This window comes from Parus major, chromosome 2 (genome assembly GCF_001522545.3).
Source record: "Parus major isolate Abel chromosome 2, Parus_major1.1, whole genome shotgun sequence".
In the NCBI taxonomy this organism is placed as follows: domain Eukaryota; kingdom Metazoa; phylum Chordata; class Aves; order Passeriformes; family Paridae; genus Parus; species Parus major.
In genome coordinates this window covers 78,203,808-78,219,223 of record NC_031769.1, presented here as the reverse complement: position 1 = coordinate 78,219,223, position 15,416 = coordinate 78,203,808, and positions in this window count along the sequence as shown.

Here is a 15,416-nt window from a genome sequence, read left to right as displayed (position 1 = left end):
TTTAGTTTGATAACTAACCAGCATATCCCAATTCAAATTGAATTTGGACACCAGTTAACTTTTAAAGAGTGCAAATTTACAAATACTGCAAGATAACACTGCCTGCTGCTCTCATACAGAAGGACAGCTTCACCAGACACTGGGATCTGCTCTGCATGATTTCCCATGGTCAGATTGTTTATCCTTTAGAACAGAACAAACCAAAAAGAAACCTGGCAAAAGAAATCTCAATTCTACAACTCATATTTTATGCAAACTGTATTGGTAAGCATTATTTTCATTATCAATATTAAAAAAAAAAAATCTATTATTTTTGAGTTGACTAGTAAGTTTACATAAATTTTTAATCTATACCTTCAGTAAAAATTTTTGTCTCTCTTGGATTTGTTAGATAAAACACATTCAAGCAGAATAGGAGCTGGCCTTATTGATTTTCCTTCCTCACCCTGCTTCATCCCATATGTTATCCTTAAATATTCATTGCATTGTTTTCCATCAATACAGAAATATCTTAAGAATATGTGAATCTTTAAACTGTTGAAAACAAACCTACAGACTGATGGGAAATATGGTTGTTATGGCTTTACAGGATGTAAGCACTGTTCAGGACACAATTCCATATTACTTTCACCAGCCCCTTCAGAAAATTTAAAAAAAAAAAAAAACAAAAAAAAAAAAACCAAAAAAACCAAAAAAAAAAAAAAAAAAAAAAAAAAAAAAAAAAAAAAAAAAAAAACCAAAAAAACCAAAAACAAAAACAAAACAAAAAAAAAAACAACCAGAAAAAGCTGTGACCATACATCATGGTAATGTAATTAGCATTAGTGTCTACCAGTGATTCATTAGGGTAACCAGAGGCAATTCCATTTTCATGTGATGAAAGCTGACTAGGATTCCAGGTAACATAGATGCAGACAAACTTGTTCTCTGTTGATGTTGCAGTAAGTTCCCTAACATTTCAATTTCTGCTACCATATTCACGACAGTGGGACATCTTCTAAGAGAGGAACATATTTGTCTCCATAGGTTTCAGTCAAATGGCTCCACAAATTGTTAGCAAAATAAAACAGAAAAGAACATTACTCCCTCTCTGTAAGGAAATACACAACAGTGATATGCTGAAAGCCTTTGCACAGAACATCAACACTATAAACCTGTAGCCTCTCTAGCAATCAGTGTAACCATCATGCTTTTGCCATCTTCCAGATGGCTAGAGATGGGAAGAATGCTGGGGAGGGATGTATTTCTTAGCTGCAAAGTAATATTACAGATAGGATAAGTGGATAGGGAACCAACAGATATTTTCTTTCATGTTCATTGCTAAAGTTTCAGAAAGTTAAAAATTCCCATATTATCCCTAGTCCTTGCTAGACAAGTCTACATTGACTACAATGGAAAGGAAATGCTAATATTCCTTAAGTACTCTGAATGGGATAAAAATTATACTAAAAATCATCTGGTGAATTTTCAGAAAGAATTCATGCTTTCTTCACACTGTTACATTTCCAGAAAATAGACATGTCCATGAGGAAAAATCCACCATCTGTACTTTTCAAATATCCTAAAAGAATTGGAGAGAGCTAGGGAGGAATGTTATGCACTGAACATTTCACTATATAAGGTGATAAAATGATTAAGGAGCAGCATTACATTAGCTTTCCCCACACACTTCATTTTATGTGACATTTTAAGGCATAAAGGATAAAATTTACTCACAATGTCTTTATTGTCTTCAAGAGTAACTACATACCTCTTGCCTTCAAATTGCTCAAAGGCTTCATTAAGAAAAGTCTTCAGGAACATTAGACATTGTGCTTCTGATTCCTCAGGCACAGCTTCTGTCTGGTAAGTCTTCCTAATGTAAATAAATGAAAATTTTATGTTACACAAAACTGTGTAGTTTCAGAAGCAGATTCAAACTATGTACTTTTTACGCTGTCTCCCTTCCTATTTCAGTGAGACAGGTTAAAAAAAAAAAAAAAAAGAACTTACATAAACTTGCAGGATCAGTAGAAATTAAAATTTAATTTGCTTACAGCCTTGGCACTGAGGTCTCTTCCTACTCATTAGGAATATGTGCATCTTAGTTCAGATAAGAGGATGTACTAGTCACACATCTACCCAAAAACTTAATTCATTGCACAGCTTCCCTCCTTGCTGTCATTTCGTAGTCATAACCCTACTTCTGCCATAGCAGTCTTGTCTAAATATGCCTTCAGCTTGTTTCAATTACAAAGATCTTCACAAGAGAATTTATTTGTCTTGTTCTGACCCTGAACAGAGAGCAAAACATTATTATTATTTTTAGGTTTAAATTTGTACTGGCTTAATCTTCACCTACTATAATTTTAGCTCTGTAAAACCTAGGTAAGGGCAGACTTGAGTGATATCTATTTTGAGAAATATTTGCTACCAAACATTGTCCTTACCAACAGTTTAGGAGTTCTTTGTGTTTCTTAAGGTTAAAGATGGAGTTGTTGAATTGATGGTATGACTGTACTGAATCTTCAACTCACAGCAGGTCCTTTACTTTTCTGTCTCTCAGCTCAAAGGTCAAAATTGCATTGATCCAAATGAATCAACTCATTACCTAATTTTAATCTTTCTATCCAGCAGCTTTCTATCGTTCATCATCTTGCCACAAAACACCATCAGTGATGTCTTTGATCATGTTCACAGCGTAAAGCTACATTACTAATAACACTAAATGTCTGTGAAAGTGAAATTTGATGCTAATTTTCTTTCCCTTAAAAGTTGCATCTAATGATCACTCCATGACAGATTCTTTCCCCAATTTTTCATTCTATTTTCCATTCAAAAGAGAAATTTTAATGAATACAAGACTTTCTACCAGTGTTCAGGTGATCTCAGAAATCTGCATTAGGTGGACATGAATTATCCATACTTCATAGAGGAGAAGTGGGAGTAGTATCCCATCAGCAGGCAAGGACACAACAAGTATGAAATAACATGTAGCAAGTGAAATCAAGCATTATGATGCCTAGTGACATTTGGGGGGAAAATAGAGCAAAAAAAACCATGTTCAGTGCAACATCAGTAACAGTGATATTACCAGCAAAATGTATTACTAAAATAAACTCTACCAAAGACAGTATCGTGAACTAGGTTTATGAAGGCTGGTTATCTCAACCATGAGCAGAGACATTGTGTAAACAAATAATCTTTTTGTCATCAAGAATAGCATGTGAGTCTCCATTTTAATTACCATCAGTCTGAATAAAGGTACATCAATCTGCCATTTTCACTCTTACCAGGACACAGCTGTTTCCAAAAGATAACATTACAGGTTATCTACAGGCAGGAGGATTTTGCTGGCCTAACTGTAGCTTTTGTATTGTCAGTTCAGGATTCCTTTCATGGTTTTTCTATTCTTTTCAAGTATGTTCTGAAGCCTACTTCATCAAAGAATGATTGAGCCTTGACAGTGGTTTCGGTTTTTCTGATTAATGCTGAGGTGCCTTCATGGTAAGTATATATACTTCTTTTCCCAGTGTGTCCAATTAGTCCTGTTATAATATGTGTTGAGGGTCTCACTTCAAAAAAGAATTTCAGTTAAGCTGTATCCTCACAGATTTTTCTAACTTTCTAAACAATTATCTGCCATCTCTTGGTTTATGGGAGCCAGGAACACTGTGTGTTAACTGGGTCTGTAAAACTATAGGAAATTCTTAAACCTGCTTTTGGCAACATATTTTTTTTTTTAACATGCATCATAACAGACTTGTCCATATTAGAGTTTCTTCCAAGCACAGAACTCATTTGAGAAAAACTATCAAAATATTGAAGCTATGCAGCAAATTATATCGCTCAAAATTCTAAAGGTCACATTGTAGCTTTTTAATGAGCTTCTAAGCCTAAAGCAAATGGCATATAATAAACAGTGGATATGGAGTATTCACAGTTTAATAAGAAACCTCAGATGCCCATGATCTTGGTACTATGTGGTCACTGTATTGCCAGAAGTTCATTATACATTTGGCACAGGATGGCACACTGGCAAGGCTGGCAGTGAGCATTTGTTTCAACTCCTTTGCTGATACTCCTCAACCCTGTTATTCCTAGTTGATCATGCACTGTCACTTCTATTGTAAAACTTTGTGCAAACAGCTGAGTTTTGGTCCTGCTGTGTAACTAAAGTGATCTGGGCTACAAACACTCTTCTCAGACATGCTTTCAAAGCTCTATTTCCTGCACTGAGGTACTACATTTTTATTTTATGTCTTCTCTTCAGAGATGGGGATCTCTAGTAATTCAGAGGCAAATCTGTATACGCAGAAGCCTTCATTAAAATGGATGCTGGAAGTGTGTATTTTTTTATGCTGGCAGGAAATTCTTGGCATCCATGAGGTTTCATTAGGCTGAAACTGCCTGTGCAGGGGTCAGAATTCAGCCACAATGGCACTTGGTTGTGCAAATCAACTCCTCTCACATCTGAGCTGCTTCATCTCCATACTACATACTATCTTGGCATTAAGAATCTTCTGGAAGAATTTTCTCCATCAACATGATATTTGAGATGACAAAATTCAGTTTCATGTTGAAGTACATTCTAAACTGCACGGCTGTGAGATCTGACTGACTTGGAAATTCTGCAGCCAAGAAGCACAATTTTGCTGTTTTGTTAGTTTATAAATTACATCCAACATTCCTCAGAAAAATAAACAGCAACACATGTGGCCAAAATTCAGTAGTCATATATAACACAGAAAGTGGGACAAGAAGATATAACATGACAGTTTTTGCTGGTGGTGCATACTTCATTTCCATTTCTCTCACATCTTTGAAAAACAGCCCATTAACTGTTAAAATTTTCATTACTCACAACACTTCCCAAAAGCTTGCTGTCAGGCATCTGCATGCCTCTTAGGTGAAAGTGCATCCATCTGAGTGCACCCATGAGAACAAAGACTGGAACGGGGTTCTTTTCATCAAGTTTAGTGAGCTATGGCAGGTAGCTACTTAAGCTGACTGTATAATGCTGATTAAAATAATTAAAAGATCACTGCCTCATTGCACTAGAGACTTTAGATTGATATGCCTAAGCACACACTTAGCAGCAAAGTTCAGGATACCACAATATCAAATATTGTTTAGATTTACTTCCATCCATTTTTTTCATTATCTTTTTTTGCCTACATAAAGGCTGTTACCTGATCACAATTGAACGTGGCTTGTTTAGCTAATTACTCATTATTATGCCATTGCTAGGGAAATTTAAATATTATAGGGATTTTTCTCTTTCAGAAATCTGTTTCTAAAATACCTCCTCTAATCAAGCAGCAATTATATTACTCCCCACTAAAACCATGAGCATGCTGACCCAGCTAGTCATGTTCTGGCAAACACAAAGAGAAAAGATACATAGCAACAGCAACTACTCCATAGAAACAACAGGAACAAAAGGAAATCCACAGAAATATTTTAAATGACAGCATTTGGTCATTTCACTGCCATGGGTTTTATCACTTCACCAAAAGAGATTCTAGGGAAAAAAATAAGCAGTTAAGTTCTGACTGAAAGAATAAATACATTCTTTGTATTAAAATGTTTAAAACTGTTCCTTTTTTTAGAAAGCTTAACACTATAACGCTTAACACTGGTAACAGATTGGGAAACTGGCCAGGGATAGGTTGTATGAAAGAAACAAAGAGGCACAGAGCTCATTACTGGCTCCCAGTTGAGACTACAGAACAGCAGCAAACACTTCAGGGTAATTAACTGCCCAGAAATTATCTTCAGGGAGTCCAGCAGTAATGCCAACAAAAGGGGGAATACACTTATAACTGCTAAGTTTCATTTCCACTCTTCTTCCAATAAAGTAATATCAAGATACAGGACTCATTGAAGCAAAGTCATGCCTTGCAAAAGCACCCTACAGTTGCAAAAGGCTATTCTTGTTTCTAGGCTTATATGCTGATTTTGTAACCTCATTTGTCCCCCTGCTTCATCTGTTAGTTATCTTCCCAGTTTTCAAGTCTTAAACTTTTATGTTCCCCAATCAGCTCATACCTATTCCTTCTTCCTCTACTCTCACCTGCTTTTAACAATTAGTTGGTTTTCCTTATGTTGTCCCCAATCTCTTCCATTTGCCAATCTTAGCTTTATTTTCCAATCCCCAAGGAGTCACAAGAAACTCTTTATATTGTGGAAAAGAGTCTTCAGTCAGCATAGTGGAAAAGTCAAAGGAAACCTGAAGATTAATTTATCTGCAAATGCTAATAAATAGCCCTGACAAGCCTGCACTACATATGTAAACCACAGTTATAACTACACAGTAAAAATTTGGCCAAGATATCCCCAATTGCAAAAGTAGTAATCTGCATGAAGTATCAAATAAATTTCCCTATTAACTGTGACTTATGTTCCCCTTATAAGTGGAACCAGCTGGAAAGAAATGTGTTTAATTACTATATTGCTTTCTAAGTCAAGGTAGTTCTAAGACCTTCTATCAAACTGAATACTTGCTGTGTAGCTTGCACTCAAATAACCACTTTCTCCTCAAACATTCCTCTTGTCTTGTGTGATCCGCTGCATTCAATTTCTGTACTCCCTTACAATGTGTTATCATCTTTTGCAGTGCTTCTTAAGGAACCCATACATGTTCTTTTAATAAAATACAATTTTCCTGCTGTCAATTGCTTTTCAGCATATAATATTCAAGACACTATGGTTTAAGCCATAAAGCTTGTAGCTCATGTCCATTTTGGATATAATAATTTTAAATACTGCACTAACTGCATTACATTTCTTAATTCTGCTTTTAATTTTCATAAAAAATAGTAAAATAATAATTCTGTCTTGCAGGTTTTCTATTTTTATTTCTGGACAATGTCAAGTTGAAGATGAGTCAGCAGTGCCCAGACAGCCAAGAGGCAAACAGTGTCCTGGGGGGCATCAGGCACAGCATGGCCAGCCGGGCAAGGGAGGGGATTGTGCCACTCCGATCTGCACTGGGACAGCCTCATCTCGAGTGCTGGGGGCAGTTTTGGGTGCTGCAATATGAAAAAGACATTGAACTCTTAGAGAGCATCTAAAGGAGGGCTACAAAGGTTCTGAAGGGCACTGAGGGGAAGCCTTATGGAGGAACAGCTGAGGTCACTTAATCAGTTCAGCCTGGAGAAGAGGAGATTGAGGGAACACCTCAGTGAGGGGAAGAGAAGGGACAGGCACTGATCTCTTCTCTGTGGTGACCAGTGACAGGACCTGAGGGAATGACCTGAAGTTGTGTCACAGGAGATTTAGGCTGGATATTAGGAAAAGCTTCTTCACCCAGAGGGTGGCTGGGCAAAGGAGCAGTCTCCCTAGGGAAGTGTTCACAGCATCAAGCTGGACAGAGTTCAAGAAGTGTTTGGACAATGCTCTCAGGACATTGTGTGGCTCTTGGGGTTTTCTGTGTAGGGCTAGGCGTTGGACTTCAATGAACCTTTCCAATTCAGAATACTGAACAAGCTATATGCAAAATAACAATGTACTCAAAGATTTTAAAAACCAATAGCTTCAAATTGAAAGCTTTCAGGACATTGTCTTCAGTGCAAGTGAGTTTTGATTTTTTTTTTTCCTCCAGAAAGTTCTGCTGTATTCAAATGTATGCATTATTTTTCTGACTTATTTTCTTTTGGTTTTGGCTCAGGGGAGTATCAATAAAAATTATGTCAATAACTTTTATTATGCCAAGGAAGCTGTGCTGGTTTTGCATTAATTAATATTTAGTTTTAAAAAAAAATAAAATAAAAAAAAAACAAACTACCGACAGAAATTATTTTTCTGAGTGAAGCTGCTAAGAGCTTCCTCTGTACCTAAAAAAAAAATCAATAGCTGGCTAGTCCTGAGACAGACAATAATTAAACCATTTAGAAGTTAGATCCCCCTCTGTGAGATCCACATTTTAAAAACCACAAGCCCAGGAAATCTCTTTGTTTCCAGCCTCAAAAGGTAATGGGGCTCTGGTGGGGCCGGCCTTGTTCCCCCGTGGCCTGTGCGGCTGAGGGAGGCCAGGCCAGACCCCAGCAGCTCCCAATGGGGAACGGAGGCAGCGGGACCTGGCCCCAGACTGGGCTGGGCCATGGCTGCTGACATCTCACCCACACTAAACCCCTCTGCCCTGGCCCACACTGATGGCTCCAGGCCGAGCCAGGACCTTCCCACCCCAGCTGCCTGGTGGAGGGAGGGGCTCAGCATGCCTGAAATCCAACACCGTGACTGCTGTGACCACTGCTCACAACCATCTCCAACCATAGGCAAGGTATTAACCCTTTCTAACCCGACTGCACAGATGAGACCTGCAAATCTTAATCCTCTCTCCCAAGGAAAAAAAAATAACGGCACGTTAAAAAAAAAACAAACATAAAACCACCAAAGGCAGTAAAAAAAAGTCAAGCCTCAAATAAAAAATAATAATAAAAAAAATGAATGCCTTAATAAAGCTAAAAGTTCTTTTAGTAGTGCCATAGAGATAGACAATAATACACTAAAATGTCCCCTTTAATTCATAAAAAAAGTAGAGACAGATAAAGTATTCAAACTGTAAATGTAAGCAAAACTATCCATAATAAAACAAAATAGATGCTAAAAAAACTGTAATCCCATAAAAACCTTAAATAAACAAACAAAATAAAGTAATGAAAAACCCTTTGCCCCCAGGGAGAGAAGAAGACCTCTGTTCCCAAAAATAAAAATAATCACAAAAATAAATTAAAAAACCTTTACTTTTAAACAGATCATCCTTTAAAATAATACCCCATAATTTAACATAGCCCATAAACACAACTATAAGAGTACTGTAAAAATAAGAAAATGATTAAAAATTTTTTTCCCAAGCAGCTACTATTCATAAAAATAAAAAGCCACAAAAAACTGTTTCTCGTAAAAAAAATCTTCAGAACATAACAAAAAAAGTCCTCTCCCTACAAGAACTAACAAAAAAACTATTTTAAAATTAAAAACTAATTTAAAATACCAGGTTTTGGCTCTATGTTGCCAGTTAAAAAAAAAGTCAAGCAGGGGGAGGAACAGGATTCTAAAAGTTTTGTTCTAAAACTTCTTATTCTTTTAGTCCAGTTAATAAAGTTTTCTCCATACCTTTTAAGTTTTAATTTAAAAACCTATTTTACCCTTCTCCTAATCCATATCTCACAACAAAAAATACATAGGTGCACTAAGAATTTTAACCAACACCAAACCCACTACATTATTTAATACATTAACCAAAAAAATGAAGTTAAGAAATCTAAACCACTACAGAAGAAATCTACAATGTTAAGACACTTCTGCCCTTATTATCCAGCTTATTTTTAAAAAAGTTTTTCACTCTTTTTTCTTCAGAACTCTTAAGAAAATTTAAAAAGTAGCAGCAGAGGCATGAGCCACGCTCTTAAATCACCTCAATAAATGCTTTTATGAGCAGAGGTGTACTTGGAACACAATCTCCAAGATTTTATTCTACTATTGAAGTCCTCCATTATGAGTAGCTGTAGCAGCAAAATCAATTTGAAGAGCTCCGGAAGCTAGAACATGCAGTATTTAAGACATATTTTGCATACAAAATTACAGTTGAACCAATTAAAGAAATCAAGGTTATTTAAAACAAATCAGACCTTTATGACTCTTTATTGCAGTCAGTTTATCTGCTGCAAGATTTTTCCTGCTTTTTTCAAAGCCTACCTTCTACAAAGCTACACTCATGAAATCAAAATGGGGTACCTATGGAAGCACAAAATCCTTGAAAGATGATGGAAAGTTTATCACCTCAAAAAAAAAAACAGAACACATATTCTATGGGATATCCCTCAGTTCATCATATTCCTGAAACTAAAGACAGACTGCTTCACAGAATGCATGCAGCAATGAACTGAACCTGTGGGTCCCCAGAAACATCCCTGGCTTGGTGTGACTGATCTCAGTGACAGCTGTTCTCTTGCTTGGGAACTCCTGCACCTTCTCTATTATTAATGACATTAACTCTGACACCACAGTGCTTCTATGCATCAACAGCCAAATAAACATCACATAGCAATCATGATATACCTGCAATCTGTTGGGGATTTTTCCACTTGCCAGCAAAATAGATTTCAGACTTCTACAATAAGCCCTAGAACATTTCTTACAATATTAGAAAGTATTTCATACAGTGTTCCATATAAACATTTTATGTTCTAAAGCTAACTTTGTAAAGTTAAAAAAAAAGCAATTGCACAGTCACTACTATTATTCAGGGTGCTTGCATCAATGCCAGATTTAAAACAACTCCTTTGTCATAAAATAACTAGTGTTAACATGATTTAAAATCTAACTCGTACAGCCAAACCCTACTATAGGCAATAAGAAACACTGTGCTATATACAGCACTTGAGACATTTACAAAACTGATCTTTATCCCTAGCACAGGTCATAAAAATCTCATGGAAAATAATCTGAGGGATCCTGATAGTATTTATTGTATTCATTTACATACTGTGCAGGACCCACTCAGAATGCAACATGCTACATGGAACTACTTGATTTTACTCATTAAGTTTAAAGCAGGGAGTGGCCATACACTGATGCCCAATCTGAGAAAATAACTAACTTTATCAAAAGCTAACATAACATGAAAATGTACCTCTTCTTAGCACTGAAGCTTCTGAACAAGCAAGTAAGGATGCAGTCCGTTATGGTGGCTTTCAGGATATTTAAATACAATTATTGAAAAACATACAGGTGGAAGATTATTCTTGTTGTTGTTGTTATTATTGTTATTAATATTATTAATATTATTATTATTATTATTGTATTGTTATACACATCTAAAGCCATGATTTTATAAGAATTGTGACAGTTGTTTCACATGCACTTATTCATTCACAGTTTAGGACACCAAAGATTCCCTCTCTTGTACTATTGACAGTGATGCTCACACCCTTTTTCACATCCTGAAAAATTACATTCACTAATTTCTCATACTATGCTGGTTATTTTTAGGACAGATATTATTTTTGTTTAAATAAATAATAAGATTTTTTCTCATGTTAAAAAATATATATAAATCATTATAAACTTATGTAAACAGAAAACTCATACTGCTTCTTTACTGAATTACCATTGAAGTAATTTTTGGATCTTTGGCTTCTTTCGTTTCTGGACAAATATTCGAGATATGGCAAGGGCAAAAGACACTTGTTCTCTGTCCTATGTACCTTAGTCTGCTAACAAAGCAGACTGTGTGATACATGGCTTTTAAATATAGCTCTTCCCCCAACACTGAAGTTAAATGCTGCAGTGGTCTTGTTGAGCACTGCCTTTAAAGCTATAGATTCCAGGAAATAATAAAGGTAAAAATAATTATATTCAGTGTTTTACTTCTTTAGAGGATGCACCCTCATGAACATTTGCAGTGGCTAAATATTAACTAGCAGTTTCACACATTTAGTACTGCATAGGCTTAAATTTGGCCAACTCATTTTTATTGACACTCTTCTTTGAGCCTCAGAGGTCATAATTTCTTGCCTTGTAGCATCACTCGTCTCTAACTCAACAAATTTCATCAGACACAGAGGATGAACTTCTCAGCCTCCTCAAGAAGCCACTACTTTCCTGCTTAGAGGCTGAATCAGTTCCATAAATAAATACAGAAATAAACTTCACTTTCCACAGACACTAAGTCACTTAGCAATTGCTAAGTCACTTAGCGACTTCATCCCTAAGTCACTTAGCAATTGCTTCTATGTGGGTACCAAGCATCCAGTGTGAAAAATAAAGAAAAAAACACTATTCAAGGGAACATCATACACCAAGTATTTTAAAAACTTAAAATGCCATACTTTTTGTATCTGTATAAATGTGTATATATTGAAATGTACAAAATCATGAGTGGATTGTATCAGTTACATTTTATTGTATATCATGCTGTAGAAGCTGCTTTTCTCCAGGAGCAAGCTATGGCTAGTGTTACAGAAGTTTGATTAAAAAAAGGCTTTTCTGGGCTGTTTGATTCCACACTGTTTGAGAGGCAAAACAAACTTTTTGTTTTACTTTGGTTTACTTTGCAAACCATTGCAAGAGTAAGCCAAAAAGTTTAAAAGGTAGTGGGATAGGAAGGCAAGGTTCTGTGGGAAGCTGATCTACCAGCTAGCTTTTGTCAAAGAATAAAATAAACACCCACTGTTGAGCCCAGCATTAGCCAGAATGAAGTGTGTCAGTGGAAGATGACATCTGAATGGTTGGCAAGCATAACTCCCTTGAGTGTGAAGGCAGATGCTATCTTCTGTGTCAGACCTAGCTGAAAGCTAGAGAAAATACATAATTTTTAATCAATTAGTAGAATAAAGAACAAAAAATAATAATTTTAAAAGGCAGAATTTCTGCATGTCTTCAGAATAAACAGAACAGGGTAACATACAGGAAATGGAAGAGAAAGTTATTCATGAGAGTCTGCAGACTTCATGTCTGAGCAGATTGGGTATTTTGAAAAGTTCACTGAGTGATCATTTTTCTAGCTTCCAGTCTTTCTCATTTAGTGCCTGAAATGCAGCACATAGTCACTATTCCCTAGACACACAATGAGACTTTGCATATATGAAAAGCAGCTTGACAATGAATTAAAAACAGAGCTGTTGGCATGGGAAGCACAATAACACTGGTTTTCTAGGTTGGATTAACATGAACTAGAACAACCACCTAATATGCTTTAAGAATATCTGCTACACGCATGAACTTTTAACTGTTACCTGCAACTTTCTTTATTAATCCTCAGGGGAAAAAAGGCTTCTTTTTCTGGACTACTCTGCTGACACCTAGCGAGCCTCGGCTCCAACAGCTTCAGAAAAAGAGAGGCAGTATCAGAGCAGCCATTCTTTTCATTCCACTCGCAGTAAAATGTTTTATATGGCCATGTCTGTGATTCAGCAGAGTGCTGAAACATATATCAACTCAGAGAACACTGTAATACCAATGAGAGGAAAATGTAGAAAGATGGTAAAGAAGAGAAAGGGAAAAGAAGCATAAAGAAAATAAGTGCTAGTCGAAGTCTTTCCCTCATAGAATAAGCACCTTTAACACAGATGAATAAAATTGGCCACTAATTGTGACTTCCGTCTTTTGCTTTGTCTCTTTCACATATATAACTGAGATATCTCAGTGTCTGTAACTTCAAGTTAATGACTACTTTGTTGTTTGTTTTAAATGTAAAACAAAAACTACAAGCAACTCCTTGTTATTGTCTTAAAATTAATTACAGGATAATCTTACAATTGCAATAGTATAAACATGTCATTTTTTATCCTTGGATTTTTGGGAGAGTGGCAATTTCACATGAGATTCTCAGCTTCACTGAAGTGGGTTAATATTGCCTGAAAAACAGGCATCAGTTAGGCGAGATGGCATTTTCTGATGTCAAGGAATTCTGCAACATACAATGGACACCAAAGCAATTTAAAAATAAAAATCAAACTTCCTCTTTGCAAAAGAAAATGAAAAAATTAATGTAAGTGCTGGCCTCTGATAACAAAGATGAATAAGATCACATTTAACTTCCTTGAAAAATGGCTCCAAGAGGTCACAGTCACTACTCCTGCATAAAAAATGTGAGAACACATACTGCCACCAATTGTCATTGAGCTAGTCTCTTGAGAACTGCTGGTCAGGAATTTTTAGGTTTCTCTAAGAGAATTTCTTATCTGTCTTTCTGAAACGGTCTCCTAACAAAAATCTTACAAAATACACAGGTGTTTGGATGTTTAAAAACACCTACACAGAGAGAGTTAGGCTTCTCCAAGCTTGTACTGTTACAAATTTAGGATAACTAAGCTTCACTTCAGCAAAAGAAGCCACTAAAACAAACACTGTGTAGTTCTTTGCATCATAAACACAGCCAAGACACTAAAGATAGCATAAGCTGAGAATGAACACAAAACAAGAGAGAATACAGAATTCTGTTAGTGAAAGAAATTTGTTAGTGCCTGCTTGTGTGTGCTTTTCTTACAATGCTGCTCATGACAGTGACTGGAGTTCTCCTCTCAGACACCACTCAAGCTCTTCACTGTGGTACCAAAAGTCACTGCAAGTTTCCTTCCTCTTCAACCTGTTTTCTTGTCTTAGACACTTCAATCAGTCAGAACTTAATCATGCATTCAAATGGGAAGTTCAGTCACTTTTTTCCTTTCTCCGCAGCATAATAATCAAAATCAATATTTCCAGATAGACCAGAGGATATCTCGCTTCAGAATGGTCTGGGATTATTATGTTAACTCTCACATTATAGGTGCTGAATCTCTTGGGACTAAAAAGCTGATTATGTCCAAAATAATCGTATGTCTATAATTTTTATTTTATGCATGTACAATTACCAGTTATCAGGGAAGATAACATTGTTCAGATGAAACATAAGAGGTTTATATATTTTTTCCTTGCAAACTTTATTAGGAGTAGTGTAATTAAGCATTCAGACACAACCTTAATCAAAGCTTCAGTCTTTAAGCAGCTTCCTGATAATTGCAATTAGCTATCTATAAGTGTAAGAGATTTTATTATACAACTACATGTAAGTGATTAACTGAACTTTTTGATATATAGGTCAGAGACTGCCACTTGATATATTTTAACTCTACAATAAATTTCAGACTCAATGTATTACACAACTTAATAAAAACTTCGCTTTGAAGTTCTTAAGTGTTTTTTTTCTGCTGCTAAAGTTCAAATAAATTTTCTGTCATCAAAAAGTAAATTAAAATTTTCATCTTGTAAAGAGAAAATTCTTATTACTAAAAGCATGCTTTTACCCTCTACTCATTTAGTATTTTTCATTACTTAATTGATTTGGCCTGAGATGCTAAGATTATTGTTATTGGTTAATGGAAAATGTTAATCATTTACTACGTCTTTTACTAGACCTGTATTATTTGTAATTTATATATCCAAAATAATTACTTTTCCATTTATAATTTGCAACAATAATTATGGAGTTTAAATAATAATCAAGGAAATAATATATTCCCACTGGGGAAGGAAAAAAAAAAAAAAGTGAGAAGAAAAACAAATCAGACAAAATTTTACCCAACAAGTTCAGGAGCAGAGCTGCTTCTATTTCTAAAGCTTTCACTCCTTAGCCTTAACCTTGTTTAGATGAATGGCAGAAACTTCTTTGTTCTCATTTCAACTGTCCCAGTCCTTCCTCAGATCTCTCTTATCTCCACTTAATACAGGGAACAATTTCTTCTTGAGAAAAAGCAGGAAGATGGTTTTTATTGTCTGTCTCATTGCCATAGTTTGCCTTGTGAATCCCTCAGGTACAAGATTCAGTAGCTGCAACAAAGCCCTGAGCTGCTAAAAATAAAGACATTTGTAGTGTTTTGATGCTTTTAACTGTCAGAGCCTTTTACAAATACCAACAATATAATTCTTGGAACATACCTGATTTCCATATA